Below are 18,261 nucleotides of genomic sequence, written 5' to 3'. Positions count from 1 at the left end.
ATACCTAACGGATCAATAGTTATTTATCAAACATCCATCCATTCATCCATTTTCTGACCCACTTAATCCCTCAAACATCACATAACTTAAAAACATGCATAATGGCACAACACCTCATTGAATGTATGTAGAGCAAAAGTACTATTAAAATGGGATGGGGGAATGTGGAAGAAATTGTTCCACCACTGTCAGATAGTGGAGCTCCTCTATACACCCCTGTGATTTGGCTAAAAGATTGCATAAAAAGCATTAAAGAAAAACATTTAAAGCTGCTTAAAGTAAAATATCTATATGTCCTTCAAGTAGCCCAGAGTATGTGTAATGATATATGTCAGCAGGTCTTTTGAAATTCACGAGGGACCAATCTGTGCACTCTTAACTTTCCCTGGGAAAACTAGTGGGATTATCTTTAATTTCTCCATAGTTGGACTAGTTGAAAGACTTCAGGCCAAAACTCCTTCATTATGTCCAGCTTGCCTGTCATATCCCCTCACATCCAGCTAATAGGGCTCTCGTCTTTCTTTATTTTTCCTGTTAGCAGAATAGTGTCAATGGTCAGCTAATGAGCACAACTTATCAGCGCTATTGAATTCCACTCCACATGCTGTGGGAAATGCCAGCAGAGGTAGCAAAGGTTTGATACCTCCATCCCAGACAAAGCCACTGAAGCGCAGAAAATCCTGTGCTAATGGCATGAGATGTTTTATTTTTTCAAAACTGTTTTCAGGTGACAAGCACTGCAAGAAGCAACGTCAGCAGGAACATGGTGCCTAAAGGAAATCAGAAGCTGTCAGTGTGAGAGTAGCAGAAAGAATAACCTGTTCTTTGTTGGGGCTAAATCAGCTGTGTGTTGCTGTAAATCTTTGGTCCTGAAAGCAGAAGCAGCAAGAGAGAAGAAAATGACAGCCTCATTTCAATGAAACTAAAACTCAAAAACATCGGAAAGGCTGAGGATCAGTTGTCCTGATAAATGCAACAAATTAAACCTTCTCAATAGGAAAGTGGCGGACAAACCCTCAACTAAAATATCAATTTGTTTACACTAAAGATTATGAGCAACATCCCAAGGTGGACTTATAAGTACAAGCAAAACTTTTAAGCAAACTTAGAAGATCACAATCAGGTGAGACATGACAGTTGCTCTCCTTCTGCTCCTAGCTTGTTAAAACGATTAGTAATAACAATAAACCACGTTAAAGTGGACTCCCCACACACACACACACACACACACACACACACACACACACATACACACACACACACACACACACACAGCACAGCTGCCTGTCTCCATTCAAAGCACCAAAAGAGCATCTAACACTTTCTAACACTTCATGTTTACCAGTAAATAAATGATTAGAATCATTTTGAATTAATATTTCTGTCAATGAACACAGCATCGGGCATACATTTTATTATCCCTTGAATCTTTTCATATTTGATCCTGTTCGAACAACAAACTTCCGTGTGTTTTATATGGATTTTATGTGAAAGACCAACACAAAGTAAAGAAATAATGCATGGTTGAGTATGGCACAACTGCAAACATGGCCGACAGAGACGGGGCCTTAAATCCATATCATTATCTAAACGACAAAACACCTACTAGCTCAGAGCATAAAAAAACAACAACATCAGTTACCATAACTATGTAGATGGCACATAGCTCTCCATCACCATGTCATCAGGTGACTATGAACCCATTCAAGTGCTGAGTAAATGCTTAGAAGAAATCAATGGATGGATATGGCAAATAATTAATTTTTGGACCAATAGAGGAGCGATCAAGAGTTAGCACAAAGCCTCAGTTGCTTCAGCTAGTGACCACCAATAAGGCCTGAAATCTGGGTGAAGTGATGGACTCTGACCTGAACCTCCAAAAGCATCTAAAGACAATTACAAAGTCGGGCTTCCATCACCTGAAGAAAATTTCTAGGATTAAAGGACTAATGTCTCAGAAGGATCTGGAAAAACGAATCCATGCGTTTATATTTAGTAGAATCGAGTACTGCAGTCCTCACTAAGACTAAGCAAGTAGAGCACATCCCCCCAGTTCTAAAGTCCTTCCCTGTATCTCAGAGAATAGACTTTAAAATCCTTCTGTTAGTCTATAAATAACTGAATTGCTTAGCACCTAAATACATCACAGACTTGTTATAAGTATATCAACCCCTCCAGACAACTCAGGTCTTTTGGCTCAAATCTACTCAGCATACCAAGATCCAGAACAAAACATGGAGAATCAGCGAGGAAAAGACTCTTAAAACTGACGGAAAAGTTGCTTCAGCTTGTTTCTCATAACAAATTGTGTATTTTAATCAGGCGTTCCCACTATCTAAAAACTCCCCTGGATGTTATGGTGAAATGGCCCAGAACTAATCCCCCCGCTCCCTCCTCCCCCGTGGACACCTCTGGATGCGTTAAGCTGCGGCGCGAGTGATAAAAACTTTACAACGTATCTAGGACACTCCCTGCTGGACGGCGTTCATAGACACACAAAACTCCAAACAATGGCACACACTACTGATGCTCACTTATCTCATGAACTTACAAGCGACTAGTCTCAAATGTTAACCTCTGCCTATATGTGTCTCGTCATATTTGTGCTTTTTGTGCGGAGGTTTTTGATATCTCAAACTTTATCCTTTTAATGGGATAAAGTGTGATATATGTGTTTTTTCCTCTCCCTTCCTAATTGTGGCTCCTATCTTTCCACAGAGTTAAGGGCAGCGCCCTGTGGGCACCGTGTAAGGCGGTGTCCTTGGCAGCATGGCCTCAGTAAATCGTCTCCCCATGAAATGTTTGTGATGTATGTTATTTTATGGCGATTGTACTGAAACAGTAATTTCCCTCTGGGATTATTAAAGTATATCTGATTCTGATCAGCATGTAGTCTTATGCTCCATTTATCTGAAACAAACTTCCAGAAGACTGTAAAAGTGCTGAGTTCCCTTAAATCAGGGATTCCCAAAGTGTGGTGCATGCACCCCTGTGGGTGTGCAAGCTGCCACTAGGGGGTGCGCAAGATGAAAACTGTAATAATAATAATAATAATTGAACTTTATTGATCTCACAATGGAGAAATTCACTTCTGCATCTTAACCCATCCCCTTGGGGAGCAGTGGGCTGCCACCGTGTGGTGCTTGGGGAGCAATTGGGGGTTAAGGGTCTTGCTCAGGGACCCAGAATGGCAGCTTGTGGGAGTTGAACTCAGAACCTCTGGGACTGAAGCTCTGTGCTCTAACCAATAGGCCACCACTCCCCCTGGCGGTCAGACAGTGTTTTTTTTTTTCCGCCACACCATGAAGACGTGTAAATAAACATTTACTATGTAAAGATTAAATCAAAAACTGTATATTTAATCAATAATAAAACGTATTGTAATGATCTGTATTAGACTTTATTGCTGTTGCACACTTACTGTTCCTTTAAGTAGGTTGTTTTGGGTTTATACTGGAAGAAATGTGTGGCTTCCGGGGGGATGAGTGGTGGTTCAGGGGACTGGCGTGGTGAAAGCTTTTACGTTCTGTTCGTCCTAAAATAAAGTGTTAGCAGCAAACCTCGGTCTGGTCATCTTTGCTGTGTTCCCGGTTCTTGTATCCTTGCCGTCCTGTAAGCATTGTTTACTTATTCAAGTATTCTTCACTATTTAACATCTGACTCCCAAAATCTAGTTTGCACTTTATCCAAAATCCAAAATCTGACAGTGTTGTTCTTATGATTACTATAATCTTTCTTTATAATTATTAAAATCTCCCCCCTCATGTTTTAAGTTTGCATGTTGAAACACAGTCTATGTAGATCAAAGGTTCTAACATCAAGATCTTTATAACTTACACTCCAGAAAACACAAAATTTAAATATTTCACCACACACTGTTAAATAGGCTTCCAGGCACAAATGATCATGTAACAAATGAAGATTTCCCACCAACCGCAAGGCAATTGTAGCTACTTAGAAAGCAAAACCCAGTCCACATATCCTTAACAGAGCTAACTACATGCTCTGCAAAGCCAATTAAATGATATGAGCTTAGCTGAAAGTTCTTTATTAACCTATGTCCACAGGAAACTATTGAATTATAATGTAAAACCCTCACAATGTGCGGTTTCCCATTCAGCTTCATGTCTCCACTCTAAATACAGAACACATTAAAATAATATTCCTTTTACAATACTATTTAAAAATTGCATTGATCCTGTAAATTGTTTCTCATGATTTTAACTAATAATTTCATAATGTTTCTCCTGCACTTTATTTTCCTTAAATGTTTTTTCAGTGGGAAAAAAATATATTTTATCTTCTTCCACTCTTACATCACACATATTAAAAGCCATTTGACTGAAAGGGAAATTAAATTACAAACACACAGTGCTGCACCTCCTATCTGAAAACGTTTATGGGCTTATTTTCAGAAGCTGCAGAGATTGCTAATAAATGCATATTTTACTTTTGCTAAAACACCTCAACATATCTTGGCCATTTAACTGAACTAGAAAAAATATAGGTCATACCTGATCAAAAGCTGGAGTTGTGCCCTCCAAATGATTCAATGTACATTTTTGTTTGCGTACAAATATTCTGCTTTTTAAACTTTCCTACATCACATGCAGTCAGATTTGAAGGTAAATGTAATGTTGCCATATTAAGTCTGTTTACAAGCATTTTTTTACATGATCATTTGTTTGCCACCTCTATATTTGGTTTCACGAAGTTTCTTTTCACTTCATTTGAGCCTGGTGATTGAATAGTTTAATTTCCACATTGATAAAAAGGCAAATTTATAGCTGAAATAAATGTGTTTATAGCCCAGTTAGTAAAAAAAAAGTCTCTGTTGCTAACGGCTTGATTCATATCCTTCTTACCCCTTTAAGAGTTTATTACATTTTTAAGGTTTGTGCATGATTTTAGTATCGACTTACAGGTCAACCACACAAAAGTAAAGCATTTCCTCATCATCTGTACTAGAACCATTTAGAACCCATCTTCTATGACTCAAAGATATACAACCGCAGGCACACAGCAAACTTAAGGCCCTTATATAACTCTAGATTGTGAATCACAATAGCTGCATTTCTTTTTATATGATACTAAGTGATTTCTCTGATAAAAGGAGGAATCATCTATATGCTACAAACCGTTTCCAGTTCTTTGCTTTATGAGCCGTGCTAACCCCTGTACCTATATAACAATTAAAGGTACAAGTATTGGTCCTCTTTAAGCCATTTTGGAGCCAAGTTTGCATTGTTTGTGATATATATTTTAGAGATACAAAAGCTGAATAAAACAAAGTTAAGTGTAACCATTTATAAATGTAATTACTGTATTTTCTCGACTATAAATCGCTACTTTTTCCCCACGCTTCGAACCATGCAGTTTATAATGTGGTGCAGCTTTTCTGTGGATTTTTCGTAACCCGCCAGGGTGCGCTTTAGTAGAAAGTTAAAAAAAAACGAGACGGGTGGGAAGTCAAAGTTGGAAATCAAACAAGATAGCGCTAATTTTTATTTAGCACTTATAAGCAGCAGTCACGACGGTGAATTTTGTTCAAAGCATTACCCACTCATCATGGAAACCACACAAAGAAGTTTGTATGATGCCGCTTTTAAGTTGAAGGCCATCGATCTGGCAGTACAGGAAGGGAATAGAGCTGCTGCACGTAAACTTGACGTGAATGAATCCATGGTTCGGCGCTGGAGACAACAGCGGGAAAAACTCATTGTAATTTTGAACTTCTTTACTATCAGGAAGTCCACAAAATGCAGTTCAAAGTCTTCAGCTGATCCAAAATGCTGCGGCAAGAGTTCTGATGAAAATCAACAAGAGGGATCATATTTCTCCAATTTTAGCTTCCCTTCATTGGCTTCCTGTTAAATCAAGAATAGAATTTAAAATTCTTCTTCTAACGTATAAAGCCCTTAATAATCAAGCTCCATCATATATCAGAGCTCTGATTACCCCGTATGTTCCTAACAGAGCACTTCGCTCTCAGACTGCAGGTCTGCTGGTGGTTCCTAGAGTCTCTAAAAGTAGAATGGGAGGCAGATCCTTTAGCTATCAGGCTCCTCTCCTGTGGAACCAACTCACAGTTTTGGTCCGTGAGGCAGACACCCCGTCTACTTTTAAGACTAATCTTAAAACTTTCCTTTTTGACAAAGCTTATAGTCAGAGTGGCTCATGTTACCCTGAGCTATCTCTATAGTTGTGCTGTGATAGGCCTAGGCTGCTGGAGGACATCAGGGTCTAATTTTCTCACTCTACTGATTTCTACTGTTCTTCAGTCTACTGTTCTCCAGTTTTGCATTGTATTACATTGAAATGACTGTCGTCATTTCAGCTTTTAACTTTTTGCTCTCTCTCTTTTCTCTTCATAGTAGGTACACCTGGTCTGGCGTTCTGTTAACTGTGACATCATCCAGAGAAGACAGATCACCCGCTACTACCATCTAATGTAGAACAGATTACTAGATCAATGTGTGCTTCTGTGCTTGTTTGTCTCTCTTGTTGTGTCTCTGCTCTGTCTTCTCTAACCCCAGTCGGTCGAGGCAGATGACCGTTCATACTGAGCCCGGTTCTGCCGGAGGTTTTCCTTCCCGTTAATGGGGAGTTTTTCTTCCCACTGTCGCTTCATGCTTGCTCAGTATGAGGGATTTCTGCAAAGCCATGTACAATGCAGACGACTCTCCCTGTAGCTCTACGGTTCCCCAGGAGTGAATGCTGCTTGTCGGGACTTTGATGCAATCAACTGGTTTCCTTATATAGGACATTTTTGACCAATCTGTATAATCTGACCCAATCTGTATAATATGATTGAACTTGATTTTGTAAAGTGCCTTAAGATGACATGTTTCATGATTTGGCGCTATATAAATAAAATTCAATTCAATTCAATTCAATGTAAAAAAAACTAGAAAGGCTTTTAGAGGACATAAAAGCAGGACGCCTGAACTTGAAAATGTTCTTGAGGACTGTGTTAACACTCAGAGAGCAGGTGGCCGAAGTGTATCCACCGTGCAAATCTGGCTGAAAGCCAAATCAGTCGCCCGCAAAATGAATATTGATGATTTCAACGGAGGACCGTCTTGGTGTTTCTGATTCATGAGAAGAAAGAACCTGTCCATCAAGGCGCGGACAACTCTCTGTCAGCAACTCCCCCCAGACTACCAGGAAAAAGTTGCAAATTTCCAACAGTTTGTTCAAACAAAAATTGTGGATAACGCCATAGGACCAGACAACATTATAAATATGGATGAAGTGCCACTGACATTTGATCTGCCTCTGTCCAGGACCGTGAACAAGACAGGTGCATCATCCATTATGGTGAAAACCACCGGACACGAGAGAACACATTTCACCTGCGTCCTGGGCTCCTGTTTTTCTTATCTTGTCCCTGTATTAGTTTCTGCTTTATTTTCTATCATAGGTTTGGTCCTGATGTTATTCTGGTTCTGTATTTACCTTGTTTAGATTCTGTTCCCTTCCACTGGTCCTGTCAGCTCCCTCAGTCACTCCCCCGTCCTTGATCACTTCCACCTGTTCTGATTAATTAGTTGTTCCCTCTGCTCACCTGTTCCTCTGCCTAGTTATACCTGCCTCAGTTCTCTGCTCCCTGCCAGAACGTCTCGTCTCATGTCCCCATGTAAGAGCTCTCCAGCATTTTTGCATTCTGCCTGTCCGCATTACTACCTGACCTTAATCTGTTCTCCTGTTTTTGAGTCCACCCTAGTGATGGTGAAATGAAGCCTCATGAGGCATTGAACCACTTGAGCCAACTGGTTCGAGAAAGGGTTCATTTCTTGGAGCTTCATGTGCACACGACACCACCTACTGGCCAGGTGTATAATCACAGCCAGCTGTATCTTAACACGTGTGATGCATTGATTTTTTGTCTATTATGGCTCTTGGGAATGACTTCATAAAAGGTGTAGGACAAAGTCATTTGTCTACATACATTTTGTATACACGTGTGTATAATAAAATATTGTTTGAATGTATTCTCTGTGTGTAATTATTCCCAAAATAGTAGTGTCATGTGATATGGCATGTTGTGTAATAATGTTTTTCTGTGACTCTAGAAAGATGGCATGGGCTTAATCAGGCAGAGGACAATGAAAGTGCTTGTGGAACTGAGGAGGGGGTAGTGAATAGGCTAATGCTTGTGTAACTTGGATGATTTCATGCATTTTTATTAAGAAACAACAATTTCTCCACAGTTTTTGGTTTCAAACCATTTCTCTTTTTTGACACTACTTCTCCAGCCTTTGAAAAGACACGCTCACATGGCACAGATGATGCCGGGGTGCATAGATAAATAAGTGCAAGTATGTACAGATTGGGGTACAGTGACCGATGATTAGCCCAGTACTCCAGGGGGTTCTCCAGCCTGCTTATGTTTGCCTCTGTCCTGAATCCAACGTCATCCACAATAGTGAAAGGCTGGGTATCCTTCACTATCATGGAGACCAGAGCTTCATCCAGCTCTTGTTTTTCTGGTGGCTGGTTAAAAGGCAATAAATACAGTGTCTGTTACCTGTCTTTATTTGCACAACAAGCAAACATCAGCATGCAAAAATGGTGATAGTGTGTTTGTATTATAGTAATGTGCTAGTCATCCGCGCGGTTTTGTGCGGATGACTGGCGGAGCGGGGGGGAGGGGGGAGTGGCGACGGTGAAGTCGCTTCTCTCTTCAAAGTATCCATGTATTTTTGCCTGTTTTTCCCTGCCATTCACTATATGCAGGCGAGAAAGAAACAACAAAAAAATGTGTGTTAACGTCAAATAAACATGCAAGGATATCGAGTTTGTTTTTTTTTGTTTTTTTGGAATGTTGGCGAGGCGGTAGTGTGAGCAGGAACACTGCTGTGGGCTTTCTAAAGCTGTCAAACCCCGCGCTAAAATCTGAGCCACTTCCTGAAGCAGTCACCTGGTACAGCCGGGCAGCGAGGCTTCAGACGTCATCGTTTTCAGCTCCTCCCCTAAATGAAGCAAGCCTCGATACGCGCTTTACGGAAACGCCCCCTCCATTACTCGACACACGCCTCGAAGCCTCGGCACATCACGTAACATCACTAGTCCACCCAGTTCCTGTCACTTTGTTTTTGGCTGGATTGTCAGCTCTGTTCTCTGCCTTGGATTGTTTTCTTTCTTTCTGCCTGCCTGCCTGCCTGCCTGCCCCACCTTTATCATCTCTGCAATAAACTCTGTGAAGCATTAACTCAGTGTCTGGCTGAATACCGGTTTCTCATCTCCTGCAAAATCATTACAGTGTTTATTTCTTTTCATTTTGATTATTATAGCTGATAACTAATGAAAACCCCTTTATTCAGGATCTCAGAAAATTAGAATATTGTGAAAAGGTCCAATATTGAAGACACCTGGTGCCCCAGTCTAATCAGCTAATTACATCAAAACACCTGCAAAGGCCTTTAAATGGTCTCTCAGTCTAGTTCTGTAGGCGACACAACCATGGGGAAGGCCTTTAGCAAAGGTCATTGCTAAAGAGGCTGGCTGTTTACAGAGCTTTGCGTCCAAGCACATTAATAGAGAAGCGAAGGGAAGGAAAAGATGTAGAAAAAACTGTACAAGCAATAGGGATGACCACACCCTGGAGATAATTATGAAACAACCCCCTTTCACAAATGTGGGGGAGATTCACAAAGAGTGGCCTGCAGCTGGAGTCAGTGCTTCAAGAAGCAGCACGCACAGATGTAGGCAAGGCATGGTTTGCAGCTGTCACTCTCCTTGTGTCACTCTTCAACAAGAGACAGTGAAAGACGCGTTTCGCCTGGACTAAAGACAAAAAGGATCACTGAGTACAACATCAGACATACATGTTTACACAAACTAAATTAGTCATTACAGGATTTTAGACTCTCAACCTTGTCTTTGAGCACATAGCATACACTGAGAGCAACCGTCTCATGGACAACAGTTTGGTAGGACTTTTGATTCTAAGGATGTAATCAGCAGCAGATGCACATGCTAAATGCTCTGAATGGTGCACTAAGCCAAGATGGAGGAGCCTACAAATGGGATTGTAGTGGTGCTACAGTTTGACAATATGCTTATGGAACATGCATATAATGCTTTGAAGTGCATTGTTCATTGTCTGATGCATTATGAGAACCTATTATATTCCCTTTTACTTCGTTTATGATATTAGGCAGAATTTATACTAAACAATAACAGTATATTGATAATACATTTTCTACATTACACATTTCTGCAAATCATGACATTAAGTATCAAACTAGTTTGGGCAGACTGCTGTTTGAGAAATAAATATAGAATTTGTTGGCAGTAACATATTAGGCCTCACTTTAGCACCAACACGATGGAATATAAATAAGTCCTCTGCTTTATTGGAAGATAGTATCAGTCTGCCTGTGAGTGGACAGTAATAAGTGATCAAACAGTAATACGGGCTCTGCCAGCCGGTAGTGTACCGCAGGAGCTGGAGAACAGCAGGGAGAGAGAGAATATGGGGAAATGTGAAGAGGGGTGGTACTTTCACTGAACTCTGCGGGTCAGCCTGGGCCAAACAAATATGTTCGAAGAGTGGATGGCTTATAAACCTGAGCCCTCCTGAGTAAAGTGGAAAGCACTTCATGTTTCTACTGCATGGCTGATTGGTCGTTTCAGTGGAGTATCTCATTGTCTGTGTAGTGCAACTCAAACCACCTGACAGCATGTTCCTGGCTGAGGAGCAGCCAGAGCTGTAGCTCCACTTAAATACATTGACTTTAGCCCACTGCATGCAGTTAAGGCCTAGCTTGATAATGCAACTTGATTGTCCATGATCTGATAGTATTTTCCAAACACAAGTGTGTCAAGAACTACATTTAGTAGTTATGGAGCGATTAATCAACCAGAAATCAGAATTAGCCAATATTCCCTTGACTCGACTGAATAATTAAAAAACTATAAACAGACCGAGAAATCATTTCCAGCAAGAAAAGCAAGAAGATTTAGATACAGTCATATTCAAAAAATTAGAATCTATTGGAGTCTTTGTTGTCAGATTCAAAGCACCTTTTTCAAATAAAAATCCTTAACTGTCTATGGCACAGTGTTGCCCTCAGGCAACAAACTACATATCTTGATTTCACACAGCCCCTTTAATATTTTTTTTTTGGAGGGGGGGAGGGGGAGATATGTTTTGTCCAATAAGAAGAGGCGTTGAAGGCGTATAATTTATTTTATAATTGATATATTATCAGGGACCATAAAGCTCCTTAAAAATGGGTTAAAATATTTTTTTGTACACAGGAAATAAAAAGTCATGCCATAGAGGGATATGCAGATATTAAGCATACTTTTCATTAAGCCAACATATCTGTATTAAATGTTTTTATTGGTCTGATGTAATATTCTGGTTTTAAGTGCTATGTTTCCATTTGCTGATAGCAGAAAATCATCATAACTAATAGAAATGAAGACCTGGAAACATCAGGCTGTGTGGAATTAACATATTTATGTCAAACATCTGTGTCATACTGTTAGCTTAGCATGTAGCACCACCACACTCAGTCTAATTTCAGCGTGACTTTGACAACTTTCAGGGTAATGGCCGTCGCTGAAATGCGCTGACAAGAACCTTGTCCCAGGTATGTTCCATGTTATTTACCTGGTTGTGGATGCAGCTGTGTAATTTGATAAATTTGTTTACCAGATTAAATGGCGATATTTTAGTCTTGGATTGTGTGAAATAAATGTCCAGATAAAATCGTATAGTCCAGTGTGACGTATATACGTTTTTTCCACTTTATGATTTATATTCTGGAGTGATTTATAATCTGAAAAATATGGTAATTAAAATTTGAAGCCTTTGCATGGTCACAAAAATGTGTCCACCATTATTGTTTTGGGTGTGGGTAGATTTAGGATGCAGATTTTATTCATAGTGCTGATGTCGGGGCTATACTTCCAGATTCGTTTTCTGTAAACTTGCAGCTGTCAAGACATGCCTGCATGTGATTGAAAGATGTTCAAAGAGAGCTCAGAGGTAGTATTCTTTTCTGGTTTATGCATCTACAGAGATAATCTCATGATTCTTTTCAATTGTTTTTGGTTAAATTCAATACCACCACCTTTTTCTTCTTTTTGTTTTAGAGTCTCTATAAAACCTTAAAAAACCTTTCCTTTTTAACTTTTAAAATTTTAAAACCGTTTTCGCTAAGTGTTTGTCTCTCCATGGCAGTGTTCCATCATGCATTCAGTCACAGGTACTCCACAGATTCCACATCCTCCATGCTTGCTCCGTTCCGGTCATGTACGTTTAAGTCCAACACCGACAGTTAAACTACATTGTTATTTTAATGAATGAGAACAGTTCCACGTTCTCCGTGACTCCAGACGTCTCCGTGGACAGAGCCGCTCTCCGTCGTTCACCATCAAATTACGGAACAACTCCAATTTTCTGTTCCATTCCTGTCTGTCTATCCAACTCTAGTCATAGCAAGTGGTAACATTCAAAGCAGTAACAAACGCTAAAGACTATCGATCAATGCTCTATATGCTTGTGCTTTCAGCTCCTGAGTCTGACTCGTTCAGACGACGGGGACGTGTGTCTGACTGACATGCTTTTATACCCAGATGCAAGCTTATGGTGACAAAAGCATGTACCGGTGACGTAAACATGTACCATGTGAACCAACAAGGAAATTAAACTGGAATAGCTACTGTTCAACCCTAAGAGGGCAGCACTAAGAGCTTTTAAGAGAAATATTGCAGAACTAAACAAGTTCACATAAAAATGTAAAAAAGTGCACGGTGACATTAAAGTAGCACCCTTAGTGCTCACAGTGCGGTTAGTTACACTTTAGCATCTCCTCCTTGAATGGTTTCATCACAATTACACACAATCAAACATTATCATCCAGATCAGTAATGTCCTTGTTTCAATTCAAATATTACTCTCCGATCATTTTAAGCCTCTGTGGTCAGGACAGTCACCCAGATCATATCCAGTGATGCCAGACTGGGTGGGTTTCTTTTCAAGACATAGTTTTAGAGCCTACATAATTGTTTTACTAAGTGAGATTTACAATTCATATTGGTACTGGATAACATTTTTTGCAGTATTATTGGGATAGCAGTCTTAGTGTGTAGGTTGTTTGGTTGCCTGATTATATACAAGTTGGGGAGCCTGTCTTTATAATGTTTGATCTTTGATTTAGTGCAGTTGTGCGCTTATGAATTGTTCACGTGAAACAAAGCAGATACAAGCAGCACACAAACACTGGAAAACCTCCTGAGTGAGAGGTGATCATAGGCAGAGAAAACTGAGTCCAACAGGCTGAGCAAACAGGAACTGGGAGCGTCAAAGCAGATAAATACAGGACGGGATGTTCTGGCCGTGATGAATTGGCTGAGGCAGGTATATGTAGACAGGGGAACAGGGGAGCAGAGCTGGCAGTGATTAATGGCAACAGGTGGAGCTGGTCTGACGGATTAACTGATGACTGAGGAGGGGACTGAGCTGATAGAATAATAACTGGTGGCTGGGAGGAACAATAAACAGTCCAGGATAGTTCAGAAATAAACACAAAAACACAAAACCATGACAAGCACAGTAGCTAACCTAAAACTGTGGAAATGTAATCAAAAAAATAAATATATCTAAAACTAATTAAGTTGATGAACAGTTTGCCAGTTGCATAACATCAAAAAGGGCACTGACCTATACTTGGGTCCAGGAAAAGGGTTACAGCACTTACACTGACAAAGAATGATGTCCTCTGAACTTCCAAAAAGGGCTTTAAGTAATACAACTAATTCATAAATGGAAACTCTTCTTCCTAGCCATAAAAACTATTTAAAACAATAGAAAGCTCTTCTTAAGTTCAGTTGTCACAGGAATACACAGTCTAAACCAAAACTAGTTTCACACATTTCTCAGACAGAAATGTAAATTAGAGGTAACAAAATGTGAACTTATAAGCCCATAGAAGGCAGGACATCCAGCAAAAAAGATGAAATCTGTTTTGTTTACAGCCGGTAATTAATGATGGGTGAGCCTCATCCATGAATCGTCACATCAGTAATTAAATTCAGTGCTATTTATATAGCACCGATTCACAAAACACATCATCTTAAGGCACATTACAAAGTCAAATTCTATCAAACCATATAGAGAGATTTGTTAAAAAGTTTCCTGTCGAAGGTTTCATTATTTGGACTGATTGATCCTTCCCATTTCCATGCTCATCTCAGCCACCACCCACTCTCCATAATCAACGTCACCTGCCTCCACCTATTATCATCAAGTCATTCCACCTGGTACTCCGCCTACATATACCTGCCCCACTCCCCACCCCCTGTCAGAGCGTCTCTTCTCGTCTCACTGCCACTCCCCAGTGTTTGTGTAACGCAGCCTGCTGATCCTGTGGATCTGTTCTTACTCTGCCCTCACTAGTGCTTGTGTGTGCCATCTGATTTAGGTCATTCTGGGGATTTTATACCTTGCTCTGTCTTTGCTAGGGAGTCTTCGGCTACGCCTAGTCATCTGCCTGCTTCTGTCACATTGTTTAGTCAACTCTGCCTGCATCATCCGATCAAGTCTGTCTCTGCCTGCATCATCTGGTGAGCTCCTGCCATCTACCTTTATTAGCCTTTACTGCCATTACCTGCCTTGCCTGCCGCCACCTTCAAATTATCCAAAAAAACTTGAGCCTGTGGGCTCTGCTGGCAGCCAGCTACGCCGGAGCATATCCAGCCATGGGCCCAGAGACCCGAGGCCCTGGAATGCCCCGCCCCCCAGCAGGACCCCAAACAAAGTTATGGGTGCCCAGGTGCCCAGGCCCCACAAAGCAGCCACTAGGAGCGAGCCAGCGCCCGCCTGAGAACCAGGCCCTGGACACCGAGGACCACCAACGCACCAGCGGGCCATGGTGCCAGCCAACGGAGCAGAGCATGATGGGGGGGGGGGGGGGGTCCACACTTAGTGGAGACCTGAGATGTCCCAGGACATTGGGCTGTCCAAACCCAACCTGACAAAAAGACAAACAGATTTTCTACATATATATTTGAAGACGGCACTCTGGCCAGTCAGCTTAATAAGCATTACGTTTTAAAGGCTATTTTCTTTATTTATAAATGGCTGGTTATACTATCTGAATTTTTCAGTATTGTTATAACCAACGTTAAATATCAAGATTTCTGAAAATGTTAGAAAACCCACAGGTGTATTATATACGGTGTCCTAATAGTTTCATGTGACTTTAGATGGCATCTGAAGAAGAGAAGTCATACTCTGGTTTCAGAGATAATGCAGCAATAGACAGTAGCAGTTTTGAGTGAACTGGGGAGCCGACAGTAAAAAAAAGAAATTAAAAATAACCTGTGCCCCAAAAGTGTTTTTCCATTGTCTATCATATCACTGTGTGAGGCAGCTGCAGACGCCCTGCTTGCTGTGAGATGATGCTGCAGCCATGCAGACTACACAGAGGCTGACAGGCTGGAGGCTAAAAGAGTCGAGGAATAACCATAAGGAGGAGCAGTTCACCTCTGGTTCTCTCAAATGGACCGGGCAACAAAGCTGTGTAAAATCCACTCTATGGTGCAATGGTCTAACGGAGTTAGTGGCTAAAGGCAGTCAGACCAAGGGGCAAGGTGGCCAGGGAGGTTGGGAGGATTCCCTACTGGCCCGTCTGTTTCAGGCCAAACCGGCCAGTGGTCTGACTGATTCTTCTTCTTCTTTCTACCCACTAATAAAACGCCGCCGCGGTGAGGCACAGGCGTAAAGCGGGCCTCACAGCCGTAGGTGTTGCAGTGCAACATCAAGCTAAGTCAATCTGATATTTTGCGAGATCCAAACAGCCCCTCATAATAAAAGAAAAAGCAAGAAAGAAACTGGAGCGAGTTAAAGTAGTGAAGATGATGAAAAGAAAGGAGAAAGAAGTGGAGTAGAGAAAATGTCTGCAGGATGCAGCCTGTACGCAAAATTAACCAGTTACATTTTTACCACAGTTTTTTTTTTAACTGTGGGACAACAGTCGTTTACTGGAGGGGTTTTCACCCAGAGAGTACTTTAATGTAGAGCTGCCACTGGCAATAGAACATGTCAGAGGCTTGTGTCTTTTGTGTGTGTGTGTGTGTGTGTGTGTGTGTGTGTGTGTGTGTGTGTGTGTGTGTGTGTGTGTGTGCACTTGTTTTCATGACATACAAGGACATTTTTATGATAACACACCTTCACTATCAGGACGCTTAGAAATATGAGGACATTTTTTAGGTCCTAATTTTTCGGAGCATACTAGAGTGTTCTACAACACCCTAACATGACCCTAACCAAAAATCTCCAAAGTCCTAAAAAATCATGATTTTCAGAAATTTTGTGTGTGAGTGTGTGTATCGTTTTTGCTCACCTTCGTTTTCGCCTACTAGTGGCCATTTTTGGTACTTAACACACTTTTCACACACTTGTACCCATATGTCATGTTGTTCAGAAACACTAACACACTCTTCAACATTGGTAATGGGTTTAAGTATTACACCAATACATATTCTGGAATTGCAAAGTCAAATTAGAGATTCTCATATACTGATATATCTTGTATAAGCTATTTTTTCTAAAACTAGAAGAGAATAATATTGGTAACAGTTGATTTATGAAGGACTGCTAAAAATATATCAATAACTGTAGAATATTCTGTATAGTATACAGAATACTGTGTATATAAAAGGCCTTTAGAAAAGAATAGAATAAAATAGAACAGCTGTTATTTGCAAAGCTGATGTAATAAATGGAGTGCACACAACAAACCAAAATTAAACAAGAGGGAAATTAAAAACTATTAACAATATGTATATATTGAGGAGTATATAGGAGAAAATACACGGGAGAGATGTTTGAAAAATAAGCTGATTACTCAGTCACTTCTTCCAGATGGCCTAAAATTGGTCTCTGTAATAATGTAATACACTTTGGTGTCATTTTTTGATCAGGACTTGTGATGTAAACCACATTGAATGGATTACCATAATTTCAATGTGAAAATGTGGCTACAAGGAGCACAAAGACACCAAAACTGGACTGTAAACATTGGAAACACTTCGCCAGATCTGATGTGTATAAATTTCAGGTTTAACATTGTCAAGATTGCTTAAACACCACAGCCAACTTGGGTGTTGTTGCTGTCCATGTCCATCCTTTTACGAGCACAGTATACCCATCTTCTGATGGATACTTATAGCAGTATAATACATCATTTTACAAACCTCAAATCCTCACTGACTGGTATCTTAAACATGTAATGAGTTTGCTCTACTCAGAATTTCACTCCTCTCCAATTATCTCCACTCACCAGATGTCAATAGACCAGTTCACGCGTGACATCACGAGCTACATCCGCGCTACATACAAGGAGAAAACTGATTAGAGATGAATCCAAGAGGCCCATGATCACTGTGCATGAGCTGCAGAGATCTACAGCTGAAGGGGGAGACTCTGTCTATTAGATAACAATAAGTCCTATACTGCACAAATATAAATAATAATTATTTATGGAAGAGTGGCAATAGAAAACCCATTTTAAAGATATTTATAAGACACCTGGGAGAGACACTAAACGTGGAAGGTGTTCTGGTCAGATGAAACAAAATTGATTTTTTTTTGCAACAATAACAAAACGTTATGTTAGGTGTAAAAACAACACAGCTCATCACCCTGAAAACACCATTCCCACTGTCAAACATGGTGGTGGTAGCCTTATAGTTTGGGCCTGCTTTTCTTCAGATGTGACAGGGAAGATGGTTAAAATTAATGGCAAAATGGATGGAGCCAAATACAGGGCCATTCTGGAAGAAACAATTTTGGAATCTGCAAAAAAAACTGAGACTGGGACTGAGATTTATCTTCCAACAAGATAATAAATCAAAACATAAAGCAAAATCTACAATGGAATGGTTCACAAGTAAACACATCCAGGTGTTAGAATGGCCACGTCAAATTCCAGACTTGATTCCAATCAAGAATCTGTGGAAAGAACTGAAAACTGCTGTTCACAAACGCTCTTCATTCAACCTCGCTGAGCTCGAGCTATTTTGCAAGGAGGAATGGGAAAAAATTTCACACTCTAAATGTGCAAAACTGGGGCACTATATATGGAGTGATAGTAGCATATAAGGTTAATTTAAGGTTGCTTCAGGTGCTGAGGAGCCAGGACAGTAAGATGACAAATGAGCTATATGCTGGTGAAGATTCTCAGTCATCCAGGTCATGGTCATTCCAAAAAAAAGTAAAAAAAAAGCAACTGGACTTGT

At 40.5% G+C, this 18,261-nt stretch overlaps 1 protein-coding gene across 1 annotated transcript in view; it reads right to left on the bottom strand.

Annotated features, from left to right (window-relative positions):
* iqsec1b (IQ motif and Sec7 domain ArfGEF 1b) overlaps nucleotides 1-18,261 on the bottom strand; it is a gene marked incomplete in the record, with an annotated part of 275,178 nt that overhangs the window by 197,992 nt on the left and 58,925 nt on the right.

This window comes from Fundulus heteroclitus, chromosome 20, assembly GCF_011125445.2.
Source record: "Fundulus heteroclitus isolate FHET01 chromosome 20, MU-UCD_Fhet_4.1, whole genome shotgun sequence".
NCBI lineage: Eukaryota > Metazoa > Chordata > Actinopteri > Cyprinodontiformes > Fundulidae > Fundulus > Fundulus heteroclitus.
Note: the sequence above shows the minus strand (reverse complement) of the source record. Positions and strands in the feature narration are given on the sequence as shown.